This window comes from Dermacentor silvarum, chromosome 4 (assembly GCF_013339745.2).
Source record: "Dermacentor silvarum isolate Dsil-2018 chromosome 4, BIME_Dsil_1.4, whole genome shotgun sequence".
NCBI lineage: Eukaryota > Metazoa > Arthropoda > Arachnida > Ixodida > Ixodidae > Dermacentor > Dermacentor silvarum.
In genome coordinates this window covers 17,727,396-17,751,817 of record NC_051157.2, presented here as the reverse complement: position 1 = coordinate 17,751,817, position 24,422 = coordinate 17,727,396, and the positions used below count along the sequence as shown (strand labels likewise).

The following is a 24,422-nucleotide window of genomic DNA, read 5'->3' as shown; positions in this document are numbered from 1 at the left end:
AGTCGACCATATATCTAAATGCATTTTTATGAGTAGCGCGGGTACTGTACAAAAGACGCCGCCAATCAGCCAGACACATCCCTATTGCGTACTAGATATACTCTCGTAAAGCTACCTTTCCCTTCTCGTTTCTCTCTCTCTCTCTCTCTCGTAAAGCTAGATCAAAAGAAAAAGTCATTAAGCCTCAGCGGGATGGCCGAGTAGCAAGCAATTGAAAAAAGAAAACAGAAGCAAAAAAAAAAGTGGAAAGGAGGGGTCATTACTTCGACTGCCTCGGCGATAACAGCGAAAGCACGAGAAACCTCGACCACTCGTCGTTTCTGGCCATTGAGTTCGAGCTCCTCGGGAGTCAGGACTACGCACATCTCTCCGTCCGCGACGTACGCATACTTCTCTATCGAAGAGGCGACAGCGCTGTGCGTTGTAAAAGAAGCGTGAACCAGGAAACCCGAAGGACGCCAGCGGAGAAGTGAAACGAGAGAAGAACAAAACAACAACGGCTCCGCTCGCGCGCTCGGCTCGCTTTCACTTCCTCCCCATCGCAGCGAGCCGTTCTTTTAAAGAAAAGGCCGGGCATGCACTCGACGTCGAACGAGCTGGCTCTGGGTGGCCTACAGACCCGCGGCGAGGCATGTAAAGACTTTCTTTCTCTCTAGGAAAAAAAAAATTAAAGTGGGCTGCCCTTTTCGACACTGCTATGCGCCAGTCACGACCTCACCTCTCGAAAGCGTTTCGCTCAATCTCTCTTTCGCTCTGCAACTGCGCAAAGACCGGCGCCAAGACGTCGAAAAAGCGAAGCGCGTATAATACGGTTAAGCAACTGCGCGGGGTAGGGCGTCACAAGAGAACGCCTGAGGAGCCGGTCTGAAAAGGTGTGTATAGATATCGGGCGCGATCTAAACCACCGCAGTTTTCGCCACGCCGGGGGCCAACGTTTATTTCTCAAGAGCGCGCGTTAAGCGGAGCACATCAGGTAATATAGGCGCGCTGTATGTGCTTTCCTTCTTTCTTGTGGAAGGCGCGAAGGCAAAGAAAGCGGGTTTGTATTTCTGCACACCAATTCAAAGGTACGAAAGTTAGGCGACAGAACTGCCTCGACCACACAATAAGCCTCCTAACAGCAGGTGTAATTAGATCAACGCCTATAGACCCAACACCGACACAATGCACAAAACGCGACGGAACGCTTTAGCCATGTCCCAGTTTCCGTATCAGCCGTGCGGTATATACGAGTATAGTTGAGTATTGCCATAGTGAGCACAGCATAGCACAGAAACTCAGAATTCTCAGTTAGCGAGTTTTGGCATAGCGTTACCGCTTCAGATCACCGCAACGGCCACCTCACATCTTCGCGCCGACCTGCGAAGCGCGCGTGTAGCGCGGCGCAAAGCGCTCACCGCCGGATCGTTACCGGTGTACGGTAATATAGTAACGGCAATACGGTACCGCTAAGCTGAAGCACCACATATTAAACGAACGTGTTTCGGGGATGAAACCAGGTCATACGTCGGTGAAGTAGAATAAGGTCAACCCACCGCGGCAAGCCCAGTGGCTATGTCGTCGTGCTGCTGAGCTCGAGGTGGTGGGTTCGACCATGACGGCCGCGTTTCAATGAGGTAGAAATGCAAAAAAAAAAAAAAAAAGAAAGAAAGAAAGAAAAGAAAGAAAAAGAGAAACGCTCGTGCACTTGATTTAGGTGCTCGCTAAAAAAACCACAAGTAGTCCAAATTATTCCGGAGTCCCCCACTGCGGCGTGCCTCATAATCAGATCGTGGTCTTGGCACGTAAAACACCCATAAAATAATTTCAACATTTTAGCCACGCCGGCGCCTGCTACCGACTGTGCCGCGCTCGGGTGGCTGTTTTCCCGCGGGAAACTGCTATGCTCAAAGCGTCGTCTACGAGTGTTCCATGTTGCACTGGTGCTTTCAATTCAGTGCCGCACCAGGCAACCAAGAGAAAATGTTTCCATTATAGCAGCATCATTTTCAATATGCGACGCCTATACAGATAGAATCAATGGTGTCTATATATACGGGAATCGACGCGTTAATGGGAAGCCGTTGACTCACAAATGACGGCCGGATAAACGGTACCGAGAGGACGGTCCCGTGGCCTTGCTACAGATCTGGGATGACGAAATATGGCCCCAATTTCATTGTTCCAGCGCCTCACCTATATATACGTGCATAGCGCAAGTTACCAAAGAATCCCGGTCTCATATTAAAGCGCGAGCGACAACAGAGGCACGGTCGTGTAGAAAAAAAGAAAAAGAAAGCTTGCGTCCACTTCCAGTGGCGTGTGCTGTTTATAATTCCTTAGGTTAACCGAGTGACGAACAGCAGACAGCGCAGCAGGTCAGTCTTGGCAAGCATATTCAGATGAGAGTCACTCGATGCCTAATAAATACGACGGCCAAGTAGTTCTCGGTTTGTCTTTGCTCGTGCAAGAACGAAAACAGACGATCCTTCATTCTAATATATGTGCTCTGAATACAGATACGAGTAAAGATGAAAGAGGGGGGCAGTCGTGGTTTGACATCCGAGATATTTACAGTGCCTACGGGAGGGGGAGGGAAGAACGAAAGAACGCACACATATTAAATTACACAGATACGACGACAGGAGAGAAATGACGCTGGAGTTCCAAGAGTTCCTACTAGCTGAGCTACAACTGCATTCTGTGCGTTGAGGTTTGGTCGCTAAGCCTTCTCCGATTCTACGTGCAGCAGGAAATTGCACCCGCTATTTACAGGGCTGTACCTTGTCTCCGAGGAATGCGCCTAAATTAGAGCACGTTTGTTGGCGCCACGATATTGCCCCTCTATTTTGCCTTACGTAGAGTAGACTTTTCTCGGCAGCAACCTTATCCCGAAGGCGAGCATGCCAGAATCCTAATATGGAGGCCGAACCTTGTGACCAGAGCAGCCAAACGGTTACGATTTCTTTTAGGACCGCGACTATTATTTTCCTGGTGCGAAGCAAACAGCTTTCGAGAGTAAAGCCCACAGGAAGCAATACCCCAAAACGCCCCAGGCATTTGCTGCTCACCCTCTCTCATCCACGTGTATACATTACAGCATGAAAGATACAGACTTCCAATCATGCTAGCCCAATTTGCAGTTGCCACAGGCTCACTTTCACATAAGTGTACATTCCTCGTCTGCAGTGTACATTGTGCAGTCTTAGGAGCAAACGGGCAGCGTTTCTTATCACTCTTTTTTTTTCCTTCTTTTTTTTTTTCTTTCAGCCAGCCAAGAAGCCAGGAACGACCATTTTGCTGGCAAAACTGAAATGAACATTCTATATAGGGAACCGAGTTGGTGCGTCCGTAAGCGTCGTGCTCACTGTACACCAAGTCGTTCTAGGATACAAGATCTGGCATCGAGTCAAAGAACAGAAAAGGTTTGCAAAATTTTAAAGTCGTGCGCTAATCATCTCAGCCACAATCAACCGCTAAACGTGGGCTAGTTGAAAGTCAAAGAGAGGTTAAGTGCGGATGTCCGCACTGCATGCTTTTGTCACAATGATCTTTCTTAACGTTCCTTTTACAAAAACAACTCTTCCCTGCCATAGGTGTCATTAATGAAGTATCGTCGTCATAACGCAATCATTGTCGTGCCGATGGCCGCTTTGCGCAGTATAGATTACATAAGAATGACAAAAGTACTGCAAGTCTGGCTCCCCCCCCCCCCCCCATCTTATCAGACTTTCCTAAGCAAGGTTCGAAGTAAGCAGACTTCCTTGACATCTTTCATTTACACCCTTGGAGGAGCTCCCGAAAGGTCAGCACGACTCATTGATGAGGCATCAAGACGCGCGCGACATGGGCTTTTCGTACGGCCCCCCGTCTTGCATAATTCATGTGTGTCCGCGGCCTACTCATTGTCACAAAGCATGTTGACAAATGACAACACAATAACCATAAGAAGCAAAAGGTGAGGCACTTACACGAATACAAGGCGCTTTGTGTGAATAAATAAATAAATAAATAAATAAATAAATAAATAAATAAATAAATAAATAAATAAATAAATAAATAAATAAATAAATGTCGTTTCTATGAAGAATCAAGAACCCTTCACAAAAACAAAGCAAGGCACCCAAAAGAGAAGCACAATCTCCTTCTGACAAGAATCCAGAGACGAAATCATAGGCAGCATCTGGACTCAGTTTGTCAAGCTGCACGCAGTAATGCCAAGGGGGTCCTATATCCTGTCGCTCAAGACAAGCACTGCCCTCACAGCACGGGTAGCACGCCGCATCTGGAGCCACTTTGCCCTGGAATACTCTAGCGAACGGGCGGGTCCTTGCCCTATGGACATTGCTTATTGTGAGGCGAGTAAAAAATGTCACAGTTTCGCCCTAAGGGCGAAGCAATGAATGCGATAGCAACACAGCAATGTCATACGAAGTAAGGTGAGCGGCTTTGGTAGCAATATGAATTGTAGTAAACATGAGCTGATTAAGTAAGCAGGTGTGCTGCGGCGTAAGTAGACCGACATGAAGAGAGACTCGATGACCACGAGAAGGCGCGTGTGAAACCGTGATGTTGATGAGAAGCGCTTCCCGTGGGCAGCGCGTGCGAAGGGACACACCTGTAGTGCTGCACTGCCGATCCGGGCAGCATTGCATGTGTTGCGTGCGTTGGAAAATGTGGCCCGACTATTACTAACTGAATGAACAAGCGTGGTGTGAGCGCGCACAAACAAACATGAATAGATCACACTGAATGACTGCAGAACGACTGTCAAAACGCTGGCAGCAAGCAGCGGGCGAAGGTACGTGCGGTCTATCGCTTCAACGGAAACTGAGCGGCGAATGCACGGCGCATAAAGGTCAGAGCCGTGTGGAGATAAGAGACGGTGCGGACGAGCGACGAGCGCGGTTGTTGGCAGAGTAGAAGTGCGCCCCCCCCCCCCCCCCCCGCTCCCTCCGGCGCTGGCTTCCTGCTCCCTTGCTTGCGCGTGGGAGATGAGTGCGTTCGCTCTCCGTGATAGCGCGCGTCCCCGCACGCTTCCGCTCGGGCATACAGCGCGCGGCGAAGATTTTATCTATAGGGAACCTCACGGCGACGACGACGGCAGAAATCCGGTTGAAGTGTCCATATAATTGCTATCGCAATAATAAACAAAAATAAAAGCCTCGGCCCGCACCATATAAATATAGCAGGCATTGCCCTATGGACAACTGGAAACGCATCCAACACGGCACCATGTAGACCCGACGAGTACAGCGCCAAATGCGACACGCGGTCGCGGCATAATTGAGCGCGCCGTGCCCGCCAAGGTCTTTCGCACCAGGCAGCACGGCCGAGTGCAATCAGCGTCGATTTCCCACGGTCTGCGGAACCAGGAAGCAGCTGGGTCCGATTCCCATCGGCGTCAAAACTTCCAGAAAATCGGTATGGGAAACTAGCCTCGTCGGATAAAGCGCCAGCGATGACGAAGGCGTTCGTCCATAAGGGCACAATAACCAGCACAGCTAGGCGCCTGACAAAGAATGCGTCATCGGTCAGAGGCTGAAAGAGCGAGTCGATGCCCGCTACCGCGGTCGCTTCGTGGGCGGACGTCGGTCGATGTGCTGCGACGACGCCCAGAAGACACCTGTGGTCGAGGCGAGTGGTCCAGCAGCGGTGGGCCCTTTCTCGCCGGCAAACGTTAACCACCGGCGGCGCGCCCGCGCGAACGAACTCACGGGGGCTTTAACTGGAACGCGTGACGCACGCTGGAAAACAAAGGATAGAAAAAAAAGGAGCGCACGACGGCGGCCCTAGCGGCGCGACGCGCGCGCTCTTTACCCAAAGACTCGGGGAGCGGCAGCCAAGCGCGAACCTCCTCTCACCGACGACGCCGGCAGAGAACCGGCCCAACCAGTTCGAACGCCATTCCACAAAGGGCTGCGCAAGGGCCACGCAGGAGTCACGCATCCCGAACCCCCGACGGCGCTCGCGCGACGTCATTGGCAGCGACGGGCCTTCTCCATGTGCGAGGACGGATCCAGCTAATCCTGCTTGCGGCCTTCCAAATCCTCCCCACCTCCCCCTGCTGCCTCGGCTGGTTGGCGAACGCAGACGGAGGCCCGTCCAGAACCGTGCAAGAGAGACGCGCGACCACAACACGGCGGCCGCGACGACGAATCAGCTGCCGACCACGGGGATTATAGACGCGCCAAGGGTGACGACGACCAATGCGTGCGCAGGATTATCGTTATAGTGCCCCACGGTTAGGCTGAAGAGACGTCGGCCACCACTAAAGTGCCTGAACGCAAAGCGAGGATGTGCTGCAGTGCGTCACGCAGCGGTCACTGTTATCCGATTGTCTGGCCAAAGCGCCGTCTTCAGGAGTACCAGTGAAGAAGCAGGACCGCTCACTTTACTGCGAGACACGGTGAGTTCAGCTTTATAAAGGCTGCCTAACAGACCAGAGCCAATCTATACCTCGGGTCTCGTTCGTATTAAAGCTTTCGCAACCAATCCATTCATTATTTCCGATGCTTTCTTGTACACAACGTGCGGGTCCGCGATATGTAGGCAGTCCAGGACTGCAGTGACGTCAGGCTTGCGGCGCGTCGCGTTACCACTACCGATGGAAACAACGCTCTGACAGCCACGACACTGCGAAAAGTTATCACTTGCGAAAGTCGCGGACCCCACTCGCGCGCTTTTCACGCTGCTGCATAAGCAAAACATGGAGAAAAGCGAGAAGTAATGAAAAATGTCGGGCGAGAGGGCGCAAACGCTATCTGGACGTTGCTCAACCGACCAGCAAGGCCACTTCACGCATGCGACGCCGGGCTGAATAGCGCCACACCAGCCTCGCTTTCTTTCCTGCCGGCGTCGTCATTGTTGCGCCGTCGGTATGCTGCTTCTGCGAACACGCCTCGTTACGGAGAAAAGAGAGAAACGTTATAGAAAGCGAGAAAAAATAATAATAATAACGCGTGCTTGAAAGCGCTGCTTGCATGCCGAACGAGCATTCCGTCATTGTGCAGGACGCACCAGCAAGCCTTCTTCCCACTCCAAACCCGGCCACGCTTTCGAGAGTGAACGGTGACACTCGTTGCAGACGAGAGCTTTTTCAGATGGCTGGAAAAACAGTCTGTGGCCTACGCATTCCTTACATACACGTGGGCATGCGCGCGCACTGACGCGGGTAGGCGATGAGGGTGCTGCTCCCCTGCTTTCTTACTTATTTAATTTTTTTTTTTTTTTGTCGAATGTTTTGGAGTTGATCGCTTCGGTCCTCCCAAGCACGGGCCCCTTTGCCGCGCCACACGCGGTCGTTCAACGGGATCAGAGCGTCGCGGGTGGGCGTGTACGCAACGAAGACCAAGCAGCGCGCACCCACATGTTCGACCCTGACCTCGCGCGCCTTTGTCATCAAATGCAGCATGGCACGGCCGTGAGGCGTGAGACGAACAGGTCGGTGACGTCATCGAGTGCGTCGGCAGTCTCGCGTTCATCCAAAGCCTCAACGCTCTATAGTGCCATAGTTACTCAATACTGGCCCCTTACTGCCCTGTTTAGCGTGAGTTCTAAGCTGGATTTCAGGAGTCGCTATTATTGGCTTGCGAGAACGGCGATCACATACGACAAACCAAGTTGGAGTGGAACTTGTGCGTGACGTAAACGTATATTAAACTGCTCCAAACCTTCGTCATCGCGCTGGTCACGTGGTGTCAATGTCCTGTTTATCAAGAGACACTGAAGGTCGACGCATTTCAGAATGCGACGTCTTTGTTCTTGAAGAACTGTAATTACATGCAGCACGGGGCTGCGATTTCAATCGGAACCTGCTCGTGACGTATGCGTACGCTTATATTAAAAAAAAAAAAAAAAAACTCTTTAGTTTGCAGTCTATTATTTCGCACTGTTTGCACACGAATGGCGACATTCAAGTTCACGCTCCGGGAGGCGTTTTCTCATGAAACAAATTAAATTCTGTTGTTTTTACTTGCCAAAACCAAGATATTATGAGGCACGCCGTATAGTGGGGCACTCCGGATTAATTTAGACCACCTGGTGTTCCGTACAATGCACCCAACGCACGGTACACGGGCGTTTTTACATTATTGCGCCCCCATCGAAATGCGGCCGCCGCGGCCAAGATTCGATCCCGCGTCCTCGGACTTGCTTAGCAACGCAACGCCAAAGCCACTATACGGCGGGTGTGTCTGCTTATGAATAACGATCACTGTCCGATTATCACGACGAATAACATGTCTCCACGCACAACTAACTCGTGGAATGCGGAGAATGTCTTCCTTCTCCATCTCGTCACGCATGCAGAGCGACCCCAGCTATATCCTCATGCCCCAACACTCCCTATATATATATATATATATATATATATATATATATATATATATATATATATATATATAGGGAGAGGCATTCGTCCTGCAGTGGACATAGAAATAGGCTAATAATGGTATATATATGCACATGTTTCAGGAGACCTCCGCCACACTCGCTTCTTGCAAGTGCGTACATCAATTTCATCCGCAACGTTCTCACGAAGCTTTCAAGGATTCATGCTCCATCGATTCAATAATGCTACATCGCTTACAAGAACATTATGCTGACCTTAGGAAGCCTGCAATCTGTAGTATATCCTCATTTGGGCCACTCGGACGCTGACGCAAAAGCAGTAGCTGCCAGCCTGAATTACACACGCCAAAATGAAGAAAAAGCAACACGCTGCAAGTACACTCTAGGAACTTAATGCGACGGGGAAAACTGGAGTAACTGTGCGATTCGAATTACGCTTCTGTTGCAGAATGGCTACGATTACACTATTTCGTAATATATAGGCACGCCATATTAACGCACATAAATTGGCCTGGCAGTAAGGTAAATGTTCTCGTCCCGTAAACGCAACAGATGCAAGGCTGTAGGGCCTATATAGGAGGGGCTATCAAGAGAACCGTAGCTATAATTTTCGATTCCTTCGTACCGGCGAAAACGAATTCGCTGCTCGACTGGCTCGCGACTCCAGAAGCTCAAGAAAGCACTTCCGTAGTGGGATAGCCATATGCGTTTCCGCTGGAATTAAAGAACGCCATGCGACTAAAATGAACCCTGTGTCCCAAAATCTCGGCGTGACGAGATGGAAACGATGCTCGTGTTTCCGCTCGAGATTAACACCATGCTGCTGAAATGGTTCCTGTCTCCACAGTGTACGTTACTGCCCTTGCGCTTGCTTCTCCGATGCTCGAAGAGTACTTCAAATACGAATTTTTAAACTCCCCGTTTACCCAGTTGCTATAGTTCGAAACATAAGGACAGGAAGAACATACAAAGACGTGAAACAAACGAGAGAACGAGACCGATTCGAAAGGCGACCAGTGGCTCGGCGCCATATACTATACAGGTGCTGATGCAGGGCCACGCCTGGCTTTTGTCTTTCTGCGAGTCGCGGCGCCACGGTTCGTGCCACATAGCTTCGCGGGAAGCGGAACCACGCCACGTGAGAGCAATCTAAGCGAAACCCGAGGAGCCGCACACCGTGACGCGAAGCCGGAACTCCACGCGTCGCGCAACGCGGCGTTCGTAATATACATTATACTACACTCAAACACACGCGCTTGTGTGAACGCCGCGCCTCGACTCATGCTGAACGGTCCGAAGAAAAAAACGCCCGCAATCAAAGTTTGACCGAGCCCGTCACACCGTTATAGTATACCGCCATGCGGCAAAGTGCACTTACGAACGAGAGTAGCGTTGTGAATTCGGCACACGATTCTTCGTGTAGCTGGTACTTGCTGAAAAGCATACTTTTTTTTTTTTAATGTGTGCGTCATTTTAGAGGCAAGTATGTATTTCAGAAAGTGTACGTTGTCCCTGTAAATCTCAATAACATCGACGATACCTTCCGACCTAACAATACATAACCAAAATATCCAAGCCTGCGCGGATTGTATTATTATTTAGGGTAAAAGGCGCCGGTTACCTTTTAAAAGTTAGAATGTGCGCCTTTACAAAAGTTACCGTGTATAGAGCGTAGGTATAAAGCCGAGAACGACCTTTACGGCACACTGTAATAATGAGGAATAACGGTATAACAATGCGGGTTTTTGGTCTATGCGCTATGCACACGTGCTCGTCACTGTCACAAAGTCGACGAAACGTTTTTCTTGTGTCATTTTCTGTCTCCTGAACCATGAAAAGCTTAGTACCGTGGGATCGACGAAAGAACGTGTCGCCAGTCCCCCGCAGGTCTACTACCAACGTCGACAGTTCAACGCGTGAAAGCGAGGTGAGACGGCGATATAGACCTTCGTGAACGAGCCAGCCTTCATTGCAGAAAGACCATTCAAACGCTGGACAAAATTGGCATATATCACGTCTACCGTACAGCGTAAATAAGGCATCGCTGCCTGTTCGAGCATCCAGCAACAACAAAAGAGGTCCCCACGATATGAAATAACACCGAATTATGTTATTTATTGCCCTAAGCGCACGGGTAGCAAGCCGAGGCCTCCTTCAGTGACGGACACAACTATCGCAACTGATTCGTTGAAGTCTAGCAGCACCTTTCGCGAAATCTACTGGCCGACCTGGAGTAATCTGTAGCTCCGAAGAGTGAGCACTGTGCGTCTTTCTTTTTCCTCTTTCATTTATATATATATATATATATATATATATATATATATATTTTCAATGGATGCCCCGTTTTAGCAGATGCAATTTGTACCCTTCTAATCTGCTAAAGGAGCGTGCAAGCTGGAGCAAATCGACCCATAAAATATGAGTCGCCATCGAGCAGGATCCTAATAGGAATCGTCCGAAATGGGACACGGAATTTGCAGCAAAAGGAGTGTAGCGACACATATTATATACGCCTCCTGGGTACAGAAACCGGTATAGGTTCGTAGAAACTAGTATTATAGTAAACTATGTGGGGCATGCTGCGCTGCTTCTCATTATTTCTTCAAATGTTTAGAGGGTATCGACATTCATTTAACGAGACTGTCACGCCAGTACTCATTTGCGCTCTCTTTAGACTTAACGATCGCACGACTTACGAAGGAACGTGTATACGCCATAATTCAAAAGAAATTCGACTCTACCTCCCGCCACAACGCAACACAGAGAGCAGCCGGAGCGCAACTATATACCGGTCACACACTTCTGACACGGACTGAGCACGTCAGGTCACAGCCGTGAACGCACACGCGAGCCGCGCACCACAATAACAAGAGGACGGGTTTATTTTCTTCGCAGTTCTAAGCTTCCCGTCGGTATACACTGTATATACCTGCCGCTTTTGAGTGACATATCGTGCCGAACGACGAGAAACTTGGAGAGAGAGGTACAAGGATGTTAAAAGAGAGCCCGCAGTTGAGGCAGGAGAGATACACAAAGGCGCTCGGTCGTATAGGCTGTACGCCGCAACTTGACCGTGCCGGGCTTTCATGAGCGTCCCACAGTGCACGGCAGTAATTGATACGCAGCGGCCCGAATCGTTTCGATTCTTCAGCGGCGAACCGGCACTAATAACTCTTGAGAGGCCCCAAACGTGAGACTGCAACATCACCTAGTGCACGCGATGAAAAGCACGCAGTGACCGCATTGCACCGGTACCAGTATATATAGAAAGCTACGTACGGCCGGATCTCCCAAATAAGTTGCTGTGCTCGGTGCAGTAATCGAGGGTTTCTAGATTTTCTCCGTAGCCCTGTCAAATTAAAGCATATGCGCAATCAATTTTCTTCCTTACTTTCTCTCTCTCTCTCTATCTTGCTCGGTCTCATCAAAATCCGGTAGGAAATCCAGGTCAGCGAGCACGTATGGGTGTCCAAGCTTCAAAATCAGTAAACCTATTACCGGGTGAAGTGTACAAACATTGTCTGGCCATTTATGTTTCTAACGCGACACGCTAGAGAGTATAATGAACATGCACAGAGCGTGATAAGAGCCAACTAACTACATCAGATGCAGAGGCTGCAATGGAACGTAAGCTATGGGATAGATTCCGTCTCCTTTCCTTCGTTTTCTTTTCTTTCTTTCTTTCTTTCTTTCTCTCTTCCGCACTTTTCCGCAAAAGAAAATATGACGCTTAACTCATAAAGAGTGGTCGCGGCTATATACGATATGCCGGATCGAAAGCGACGCATTGCTCGGAAGTTCGCTTAATGTGGCGCTTAAGTTCGCTTTACTTAAATGTGGCGGAAGCCGCCACATACACTCTTTAACGAAATAGGTTTTGGTCATCTCGACGATAACAGCATGCACAGTCGATTCGTTACATCGCATGGATTGAAAGAAACTTACAAATTAAATCGAAACGCTAAAATAGAAGGCTTGCAACCGCAGGAATAAATGACTTTCCTGATGCTAATTCCAAGACCCGACTTGAAAGATCGGCAGGCGCTCCTTTTTCTACGAGGCCGGCCGAGCTAAACGTGACCCTGGTGCGACGGTTCGGCAAACAACTCTCGGAAAGTGGGCGCCCCTTCCGTAGACAGGGCCGGGACGCGATAAATCGCGAAGGCTACACGCTCGCAAGCCGGTTAATACAAGGCGTTGCTTGGCAGTTACACTCACTGCTTGACACAAGAGTTGTCAGATGAAAACAAAACAGTCGCAACTTAGCGGTAAATGCGAGAGAAATGCGTTAGCGTTACGTCGCACCTCTCTGAAGTTCCGGATTCATGATTTAAACCACGTCCACCACATTGCAAAGTGTTTTTGTTCAGGAGCTCACTCGACGCACGTCCTGCCTCTTCGAGGAGCGAAGTGCAACTGACGGCGCTCCTAAAAATGTATGTACGGCATACGAACGCCTACGGTGACGATTGCAAAATCGTTTACGTGATGTCTTACACGCAGACTGCACGCAGCACACGCACGTGCCCACACACGCGCATGCACAAACACACAAACTCAACAAATTGAGCATAGCATCGCCTGAATCAAGAAAAGAGCCCCATGCAACAGCGACATAACTGAAGCGTTTATGAGACCCGCATAGAGGAGGAGGGTGCAAAAATAGCGCAGGAATCTGCGCTTATTATTATCAAAATTTATTGGAGCGCCACACGTAGACGATATACGCGCCAGCCGCCGGACCACTGAATTCGGCTCTAGAAGCGGGGAACCTCAACAAGTGGAGCGCATCGAGCGCCCCCTGTTGGAGAAAAGACGACAACCATTCCATGCGTGCTCACCTGACCGTGCAACAGCGTGCAATTTCGAGAACAGATGACAAAAGGAGATCTGCCGGCGGCCAGAAAACCATCGAGGCCCGCTTGCCATCACAGCACGCCTTTCCATGCCGGGGAGCGGCGAAGAGATTACGCGCGGCTTAAAACTGGGTCGACGCGCGAAGCGGTCGCTGCACAAACCGCGCGCGAGACAGAGTCATTTTCGACGAACATTGGACAACGACGGTGCGGCAGCGGAGGCGGTGGCGACGATCATTCCATATCGCGCCACGGATTATACGGCTCCGCGTTTTTTAAAGGTATGGTAAGGAAACAGCCGGCCGACGACTGCCAGCGTGTATACCGTACTTTTGAGGTTACAATCGGCCCCTGCGCGAGACGTAACCGCAGCGCCGCAACAGTTACCGTCGCAAAAGAATATAAATGCAAGGTTCAGCCAGTAAGTCACGTAAATAAACAGTACACGAGAATTGCTGGAACTTGTATAAATGCAACTCCGATCCTATATCGTCACAAAGTGATTCTCAGGACCCAAGTTGTGGGTATTCAATCACCCCATGCTCTTGGAGCTTTCCCTTTACATCCACGCGCCGCCATCTACGCCGCTGCCGACGCTGTGATCCGCTGTTCTGTCCCGAAAATAAAGCACCACGTGATTTTGTTTGCTTGTTTGTTTTTGTTCCCCGCGCCGCCTGTCATTTGCTTTCTGTGCTGAATCTGGGATACATCGACGCGGCTGCGTAGCCACAGTGGACTCAAAACTCATAAACTGGCCCGCACTCACTCAATCCCACTATCTAGGGCGGACAATAGACGCGAAAGAGCAGTATGTGCCGAGGCCTCGACGCAGCACCGACGGTATATACCTTGCCATTGTTGGGGCTGCGACGGCACGCGGGTCATCTCCTCGTGAGAGAGACATCGAGGTCAGAATGTCCATGCGCCGCGTGCGCGATCGTCACACGACACACACATCGCAAGTTTCGTGCAAATGACCGTGCGTGGTGACGCCACTGCAGAATGCGGTCGCGTACTGGGTTGTGTCCGTGCCGCCGGGTCCGCGGAAAGAAGGGGGACCCCAGCGACTGCCACCGCAGACGGACCGCGAGAGCGCTACGCCAGCAGACCGTAGAAATCGCCGCGGAGAATCTTCGGACGGTCGATTTCCGCGTATACACGGACGGCACGATGACGCTAGGACCGCAAGGCGTTCGCTGACCCGTTGCAGTCGCGGCCCAGAAGACACGGTATGGCAGGGGACGCGGGACAAAGGGCGGAATGAGTGGCAGCAGTTTGTGCTCTTCCCCCGCCGCACGCTCAGTTATAGGGACGTGAAACGACGGTCCTCCAAACGTGAGAATTCGGATGTCGTGTCGCATCGGAGATGTCGACAGGCGTATAGACGAACCTATAAGGACTGTGATAACAGGTGAATTCCAATGGTATACTTGTAGAAGAGGCTTTTATTTCATTTCTCCGCAGAGTGACGCTCACGATCCTTCTATCATTCTAGAGAGTTTATAGAATTATAGAAGGTTGCGTTGTCGCTTCGAATTCACCAGCGAAATACGGGACGCGACCTCGCGCAGAGTCGACAACACGGAAGAAGCCCAACACGAGAGATGCTTCTAACCGACCAACCGAATTTTCTTTCTTTTTTTTTTCTTTAAGCCACTGCCCCTAGGAACACCGACAGCCGGTCATCATCAATAACAATCATAAAGGACGACTCTGAGCGAGGAGCAAAAGTGCGGACGCCTCTGCATGGTCGAAGCCGAGGAGGCTACCTTGATCCGTCTATACTGGTTCACCACATTACGTGCAAAGGATGCAATAAGCACAGGAATCACAGACCGAGAGTGGAATGCGCCCTTTAGGGTTGGTGATGCTTCCTTCCTTACTACAAACATTTAAATACTCTTCCGCGTTGCAAGCATTCCACCACTGCGATCCCCGCACGTCGGTTGAAAATCACCAAGTAGCGCTGTAGGACGTCCCCAACTGGTTTCACGAGTCCATCGGAAGTACGCACGATAGAACGAGAAACCTCTCTCTCTCTCTCTACACAAACACACACGATATATACGCGTGCAACATCAACGCCTATCGAAAGTTAACCGTTAGCGAAACCCCACCAGTTACATATCCAGCGCTGCACTTGTATAAAGCGTCTATATATATGGAAAGGCTGGCTGAATTACGCAGTGGCATGGCCACGGCATGTAATATCCAACTGTTTACGAGCTGACCTTCCGAACAGCACTCCCGTAGTGACGCATCTTCCGCGAATCGCCGCCCAACGCAGCGATCGCGTTTCATTCTTGGCCGGCTGCGCATTGGTTTTGACCTTGCAACAGAAAACAGCGGAGCAAAAACTATATATTCTGTTTTTTTTTTTTTTCCTCAAAGTGCGCCGTTAAAAAGAGTGAACTAAATAAAAGCTTAGGCGTCTGGCATAAAATGTGCGAGAAGCCGCGCCACTGGCCCGCAGAGACGAATGACAAACAAGCGCGCAGAGTCGACGCGATGGAACGCAACAATAGCGCGACGCCTATTCGCGCGCGGTGTGCGCGTATTTATGTACTACCTCGCGGGCCATTTCGCACATCGAGGCCAGACACGCACTTCCTTCTTATCAGATGGATATCCGACAGCTGCCGCCGCAGCACACACACAAACTGGCGTTTCTTTCTTTTCTTCCATATTTTTCGTCCTTGCTCGTTGAGTCCGAAAAAGGCGCGCCTGTGCAGCGCGCTTGCTTGCCCTACATAACTTGGGAAACGGCGAGCAAGTGCCAAGCGACGCCAACAACCCGCGGCAGCTGAGAACTTTAAAAGGAGAGAAGAAAGAAGGAGGGGCAGCAGTTATTTCTCCACCAAGCACAGGCATACACACACACGCGATGGAAACAGGGTTCTCTTCTCGACCAGTGCACGCGAGAATGCGCACAAACGCGAGCGGCGGCGAGTGCGCGCAGCAACCGGTTCCTGTCGGCATCCGCGGTGAGCGAGCTGCGGCAGCAGACCGTGCCTAGCACGCGATGGGAAACGGCCCAGCGCGCTTCCCAGATTCGGATGACGCGGCCGCCCACGCCTACAGGCGCACTCGAATTGTTGTTCGGACGCCGCCATCTTGGTTTATGTGGAATAGTTCAGACTGATTTATTTATTTATTTATTGATATCTGAATGCGGCCACCGCCACCTGGGAGTCGAACCTGCTACCTCACACTCGACGGCAGAACGCCCCAGAGATTCGCGACGGTTATACGGAAACTATCGGCGCGCTCCTAAGCGCGCGGTGTTCCAGTCCGTATGCACACGGCTACGGAGCCATGGACTAGCGCGTTCTGCAGTCTCTAGCGCTACTCGTGTGCATGCTGTCCCATCAGCTACCCCTTTCAACAAAACCTACAAACAGTGGCTAGTTAAGGAATTCTGCGCGCCCTGGCGAGAATGTGTGCTCGAGCGAAATATTACAATAGAATGGAAACAGGGACGCTGCAGGACCCTTTCGATACGATGCCTATAGTACACACTATACACGTGGCCTGTTTATCCGTGTGTCCGCCAGTGTGCGCGCGTGTCCACACGGGAAAGTACGACAGCGTGAAATCAGGCAGTTCAGGCATACGCGTTGTCGAGAAAGAAAATTGAGGCGCTATTAAGTAGATAGATAAAGTGTATACCGACGGTCGATCGGTGCGAACGCCCTCGCTAACACACACGGTGACGGAAGTGAACCAGCGAGTAGATGGGTCCTCTTTTCTGGGTCGCACGGCCTATTACGGTTGTTGAGCCGGCGTGAAACGAGCCGGCGGCGAGGAGAAACGGAGCCCCATATGGCGACACGCAAAGCGTGCGACGTCGGGAAGAAAACAAGAACGGCACACAAATGGTTTCGTTGAAAGAGCTGGAGAAGGGATGCCACCAGGCGCGAAGCTCTGCAGAAGAGGAGGGGGAACTGGTCCACACACAGCGGACACCATCTCCTCTCGCTCACGCACAAAGCTTGGAGGACCGCGGAAGTTACAGAGCGCGGGAAATTTTCGGACCGCCGACAGTGCCGATCGCCTAGCCTGCCGACAGCTCGGTCGTGCTCCGGGCCTCGATGCGCGACACGGCACAGAACGGGGGATACACTACGGGCCCACGCACGCACACAACACACACACACGAGAGTGACGCGCCTGAGTCAACTCCGCTGTCCCCGTTCGTTCCTCCCTAAGCCGGGTCCTTTCTTCGTATTCTTTTCGCGCCGCAACTGTCTATGTCCTTTGGAGGCACAAAACTGCACGCAGCAACGTTGCTGGGTGTACAGGTGCAAGCAAGCTTGCCAATCACGCAATGCTTCGCGACGGGAAGCGAAGCTATATTGCGTGCGCTGTAGGTCGACGGATAATGAATTCGTAGAGCCCGCAAGGTGCGTTTGACCCAAAACGAGCAACAGCAGCTCAATTTAATCCCTGAAGCTCCATCCGCACCAGACAAATACTTTCGTGGTTGCATCAGCGCGACTGGACACGGACTGAGTAAAAGGAGGGGTCACCACAGCGCATCTCGGCCCGTGTCATAACCAAACTCGCCCGGTTTTCCATCCAACTGAATACTTTCGGCCGGCACTGAATTAACCGGACATGCGCTTGCGTCGATGATGGAGACAGGCATACCGGTACGTTTATGCCCGAAGAAGAATTAATAACTGACGCGAATGACACATGACAAATGTATAGTGTAAATGAAACAAAATCAGAAGCGAATGACTTGTCAAGACTAGAGGTGGAGAAAGGCACAGCTTCTGCTGCACGGTGCCAACGTTTCGGTGAGGCCACAGGTTCGATAATCTAAGGCCTAATTATTTCGCATTACGCTGAAAGAAAGTATTTCGTATTACGTCGAAAGAAAGATGCGCCCACGCATGGAAAGCATTCTCGTAATTCGACACGAGCAGTCGCTTCGCCTTTTAGCGTTCATAAGACAGCGGTCAGCGATATCAGCAAAGTGCGCGCAGTTCCAGCTCAGCCGTGTGACGCCGTTGGTGTCGCAATGTTATGTCGCCCTAATGAAGGAAGGCGAACGTTGTACAATAAGTCTGGTAGAAGCAAAAATGCTCGCTTTGTCCAGAAGGCTCTACGCGCGCTGATAAGCACACACATGCTGCAGCGGAACAACAGCTCTAAGAATTAATTCCGCGCGGCACTGCATGGCTTCCAACTGCATTATTACGAAATGTTGTTTTGTAAACTCCAGAATCACGCCTCGCCCCCTCCCCCACCGACCCGTCAAAAAAAAAAAAAAAGAGAGAAAGGCTATTGCTGGACCAGGTACAAATGAAACCAATCGAGATTAAGACACCCTGCAGGTTAGCCAAGTGCAGTTGACACAATGCGCAACAGCCGGACATAACTACGAGGGATAGTGATTGTAGGTGCTCTTTCCTGCAGCCCTTTTGGGAGCCTGTCCCAGCGCCCTAATTAACTACGACGAACTCTGTCATGTCGTAAGCCGAGGGAAAGAGAGAGAAATATGGACAGTAGAGAATGCCATCATGGCTAACATGCGTTCCGCTATACCGTTGCCAAGGTGAGGCATGTATGCCCTCGTCTCTGAGCCAGCGTAATACCGGAGCACGGTGAAATGTCCCCTACGGTATACACCATAAAATGAAACAGCGCCGCGGCACCTGCACGCCTTGTTCGACAATACAGGCGTTCCTCAGCGACCCGCTCATTAACTTGGCACGCGGCAGTGATCACGGTTACATTATACACGTAGTTCACTTATCCGGAAGATTCAGCGATGTACGGTGTGCTTTCGTTAAAACATGCCCGGGAAGTTCATTTTTCCCTAATACGAATAATACTGCACAGCTCATTACAAACGATGCCTCTTGCTCAACAGCACTGCAGCCTCGATATCTATCGCTGCGAAATGGGCGTTATGTGAACATCTCGTTTCCCTCATATCTTCCTTTTTTTTTTTCTATGCGCCCACAGCAAGAAACACAGAATAGTGTATATTTGACGATAGGTTTTACCCCGCAAATGTAAATGATGTATGCAGGCCACCGAATCGAGCGAAGAACATGTTTCATATTAATAAGTAATTTGGCGAACTATAACCCTAATCTGAGCACGCACTGGGGGTTCTATTTACGAAAGTATACTGAAAGAAACTGAACTTATTACATACAAAACACTTGTAAGACCTATTCTTGAATATGCGGCTACCACATGGAACCCTTACAAAATTTCGGACAATCACAAAATTGAATCTGTTCAGAAAAAGGCGGTTCGTTTCATATACCGCCGCTACGACAGAATGTTTTCACCGTCATCTCATCTGCATATGCTTGGTTAATTTAACCCCTCTTTCCCACCGTCGTCACATTAATTCTCTGAAACTTCTGCACTTTTTATTTTACTCTCCATATTATGCCTCCCCTAACACACATCTGATCCGTGCAACGCCCCTAATCACGAGAAACAGCAATCACTTAAACTTATCAGTCTTTTTTGCTCGCACCAACACTTTCAAAAACAGTTTCTTTCCTAGGACTATTGAACTCTGGAATGATCTGCCTGGTTCCATCCGTTGTTTACCACATAAAGAATTTGGGGATGCTATTGAGTACTCCCTTTAACCATTAAAGAGAAAATGAAACACCCACCCAAATGTAGCAATTGCTACAAAGGAAACCCATACGGGTTCCTCGAAAGAAAGCCTCGCAGTTGAGGCTGCGAGGCTTCCTGTTTTCACATATGCTTCTTTTATTGTGATTTGTATTTGCCGCATTCTATTCACCCACTCCTGCAATAGCCCTTCCGGGCTGCAGTATTTGTAAATAAATAAATAAAAGTATGTTGTTCAGTCAGAGTGACGATCGTACAGATTTAATCGTGACTATTACTATACATCCAGCGACAAAGCTTTCTGCGTTTCACTAGCTGCCAGATACACTTTCGTCTGTGACACATGTGCGGTTAAATCTACCACGAAGTATTGTTAGTAAAGTTAAAGCTAGATAATTTTATTTATATGAAAAAAAGGAAGTAGTAAATTAACGTTTAATAAATACCACAAGCTGACGAACACATGTATGCGGACAACGCTTTCATCACAAACTGTGATCGCACGTCCGTGTCAACTATACAGGCAGAAGAAGTCCATACACTGATACCTTCGATGCATGCAGTTCGCAAGCACGTACACCCTGGGGAATCATCACGGTCAACCATTGTACGGAAGGGCCTTAAGGAAGCGGAGGAGGTGCTTCTGCGTGTACGCCTCGACGGATATACACGCCACACCTGCTTCACAACCAAGTACCGCTCTCTTAAGGCCTTTTCTGAGTCACCGGAACGAGCAGAGACCCAAAGGAGGACGCAGTCACATAGTCTAACAGAAAAAGGAAATTTCGTTTCTCACGCCAGAAATGCCCTGCTCGCGCAACCATTCACTGCACATATAGACCCGGATCGTACCGAGCGAAAATATGCCAGGGATTCAAAAGGGGATCACCCCAAGTTTCCTACAAAAGCCACTAAAGGCAACTGTTGGCTGTAATCGTTGTCAGTGACGGTTAATATACTACATGGATTCGCCTCATCTACGTGCTTGCGGCTTGGGACGTTCTTGTCGCGTTATTTGCTGCACTCCTAAATTCCCAAGCACCTATAGTTTTCTAAACAGAGTAAGGCGTTTAGTCGCTGCTCACATGCGTAATCATTGCGAATTGTTATACTTACAACAGTAATTTCTTGTTGAACATGGTCAGCTTGCAACGTCACAAAGCCGATCGAAGGCAGAAAGATAAAGTTTAGGGCGAATCCATGCACGGTCAATCATTTCCACGCTGGCTGAACCATTGCATACTTGCAGCTCCGGCAGACACTAGCGGCAGACTTCCTTTTAGTCATTTTTGTATCAAACTTTATGGAACTCACCAGACGACGCGGAGTTTCTGCTTTGGTTAGACGCCGGGTGGGCTGTATTCGCTCGACAGCCAACACTTAAACCAACGTCACAGTTAACAACAGAGCCTTGTGTTACGTCGACCTTTCTCGGTGATGTTCGTGTCACGTTCGACGCCGTTTAACCCACGACTCCTGCAGTCTTATGCCCTGCCTGCGATAATTTTACCGCCCTTCCGCAGCAATAGCGAAATGGTACGCACAGGCGACACAGTACAAAGCTTCCGCCGCCGCTTTGCGTGCGAACTTCTAAACGAACGCGCACGTGGCTTGCCGCTGAAAAAAAAAAAAAAAGAAAGAAAGAAAGAAAATCAAGCGGCTGAAGGCTTCGTCTTGCCGACGGGCACGCCTCGTCCATCACGTCGCCCGGCGGCAAGCTTATATATTGCGTGCGGAAGCGCGCTCGCCAAACGCCAGGAGGAGGGTCACGCCGCCGAGCTGCTTCGCCGGCAAGCGAGAGGCTTGCGCGAATCCGGTTAGCTGGGCTGACCCCGACATCCTGCCCACGACGTCTGTTGTTATAAGCTCGAAACACAGCCATTCCCACGAGTGCACCGAACGGTCCTGCACCGACAGACTCGGGGAACAATGAAATTTCGAATATGGCTACGCGAATATCTGAAGTGTTGTGACGAAAAGCGACGAAAGTTTTGCGACGGAAAGGGAACGCTATATGAAAAGCACCTATCGCGAACCAACGACAAGGAAATGAACTAAATTTTCCCATCTCCTTATTTGACAAGCAGCCAAGTTAAACGAAGTTACAAACAGCAAAGAGAAGACGATCAGGCGCATACACCAACTCTCCGATAACGCTCATCGACAGAGAACTTTACACAAATATGTTGCGATGTATGGTACAGAATAACACAGACGTTAGAAGAAGAACCGGAAGCGTCAAGTGTATAAGAAGGTTTGCACTTGACTTTTTCTGTTATTCTTCAAATACATACATATATACAACTACCGCTGACTGCCAACGGCGTTGTGACTGCCTCAACCTCCTCTCTCTTCTTTATGTCCCCCTTTCCTTCCCCAAGGCGCTGAGCCATGCTTCCTAAACGTTTGAAGAAAATAACGCCTCCTCCTCTTCACAATCACTCCCTCTCTAGCTAACGCAAACATGTGGTCTGCTTAACGTTCATAACTTGCATTCGGACACAAATCTCCCCATTAGAGTTGGTCGTAAGTCCACTGAATACGAGCGCGAGAACATCTCCTCCATACACGTCACTCAGTGCGGATTGCGCCATGTGGAATCTCTCAGGAAACTGATGAGATACAAACACAAATATATTAAAACATAAGGAATGCCTGCTTTACAGTAAAGCTACGATGGGCTTGAAACCAACCCAAGATTACAACAATGGGGTCGTTCGTTAGCTTTATCCGCCTTTCTCGCACATCTGTCTCATATTTCGGCCCAGAGAACAGGCACATAATCGTCTCAGACTCAAGTTTCTCGTAATGAGCAAGGAACACCGTTGGCCCCTTCGTGGATTCGCGTGCTGCAGAGACGTCTGCCAAAGTCGACTGCGCAACTTCTAACTTATTTTACGGCGCAGTCTCGGCGGGCGCGCGCGGTTAGCATTAAGCATGTAGTAATATGAACAATGGACGCGACACGGCTATTTAATATTAATAAATGTAATGAGCGCTACGTGTAATGGGGATTAAGCGTGGTAAAGAGCAACGGTGAAGGGACTTCCCCGTAGTATACGCGTTTCTCTTGTATCGTTACGCCAGCGCGTGTCGCGCTTCGTCTCACATGCTATTATTATTTAGAAGGTACACGAGCGCCAGGCAGACTAAACAAAAGACAGAGCAGAGGCCTCGCATTTGGCGTTGCATCGAATTAGCGCGAGCATCGCTCAAAGGGTGCAGGGTTATTCAGCTGCGCGCCATTGCATAACGTGCACGCAATGACCAAGGTATAGAACACCGCGTAGCATCTAGATAGCTGCGGAGAAAATGCAGAGCAGGTCAGCCGCAGAACACAAAGGTTCTTGGCTGCATATTTACCCTATACACGCCATATATACCGCGATTCCTGGTGCAATTCCCTTCTCCTCGCGTATTACAGGGAGACTCTGGAGTGCTGCCGTTATAACTAGAACGAAGATGCCGCCCTGGCAGGAAAAAAAAAAAAAAGAAACGAAATCCCATGATATAAAGTGCTCAGCTGCAGAAGTCTACTGAGAAATAAAAGGCCCAGGAATATGTGCTCGTGGCAATTCGCAAGCCCAAAGCGCGCTTACGTAGAGCAACAAATGACCGTCCATTACCTTGGAGCAGGATTTCCCCAAACAGTCCTACAGCAATCTCGACGACACGATTGCCTGGCTTGTTTCTGCGCGTCGAACAACGCCGGGTATGAAGAAACCGTTGCTACGCGCGCCGATAGCATATGCGGAAAGCACTCACCCAACCAGATCAACTCAGAAGATGTGTTGCGCACGCAATTCAGTCATCTGGAACATTCGGCAATGAACAAAATTTCCCCCAGAAAGCGACACAATTTCACAAGATTTGAAAGTGAACAAAGCGTCCGAACGTTGCTCTTTCCGTGAATTGAAACGGGGCATACGTATACGCGGTCAACGAAACAGCGACGACAGCAGACGAAACGCGCCGATTGCGCTGCTGCTGCTTCGTATAACATAGTTTTTTTTTTTTTTTTTTTCACGTTCATGCCTAGATTCAGCATACATACAAATCCAAGTGCATGTGATGTCATTCGTTCGTCAGGCAGAACGCCCCAGGAAAGTTGAAGACAAAAAAATATGTGACGCTCGCAGTTAAAAGAAGACAAGAAAAAGATGACAGTAATAATATGTTACCTTCTTTCTGGGGTTTTACGTAAAGAAGAAGGTAACATATTAATACTGTCATCATTTTCTTTTCTTTTTTAACTGCCAGCGTCACTTTTTTTTTTTTGTTACCCTCAGATGTTTATGACAGCATTGTTTGGCGAATAAGCAGCTTAATTTACCACATTCGGACAGTCTAGCGCGGTCCCTTTAGCGTTACCAAGAGGGAAGGACCAGCTATTACACCTATTACCGTTGTGTGGCTAAGAATCGCGGAAACCGGGTCGAGAAAGCACAGGACATACACGCGCGAACCCGCACACAAACACGGACACGCGCACAAATCTGCCCGAATGCGTCTCAAGAGCCCTAATACGCGGACAGCGCTACACGAAACAAACAAGGGCAACCGCATTCACGCTCACGAGCACGCCTGGGAATCCCGTCCTGCGCTGCATTCCTCGCGGTCTGC

At 49.8% G+C, this 24,422-nt stretch overlaps 2 protein-coding genes across 2 annotated transcripts in view; one reads left to right on the top strand and one right to left on the bottom strand.

Annotated features, from left to right (window-relative positions):
* The window catches only part of LOC119449547 (tudor domain-containing protein 3), a 134,754-nt gene that overhangs the window by 53,632 nt on the left and 56,700 nt on the right, over window positions 1–24,422 (bottom strand). The gene's annotated exons all lie outside the window — the stretch shown is intronic.
* Window positions 5,850–24,422, top strand: part of LOC119449546 (protein toll) — a 28,235-nt gene continuing 9,662 nt past the window's right edge. The window contains exon 1 of the mRNA XM_037712737.2: window positions 5,850–6,388. The gene's annotated coding sequence lies outside the window, so the exon portion shown is untranslated. The remainder of the gene's footprint in view (window positions 6,389–24,422) is intronic.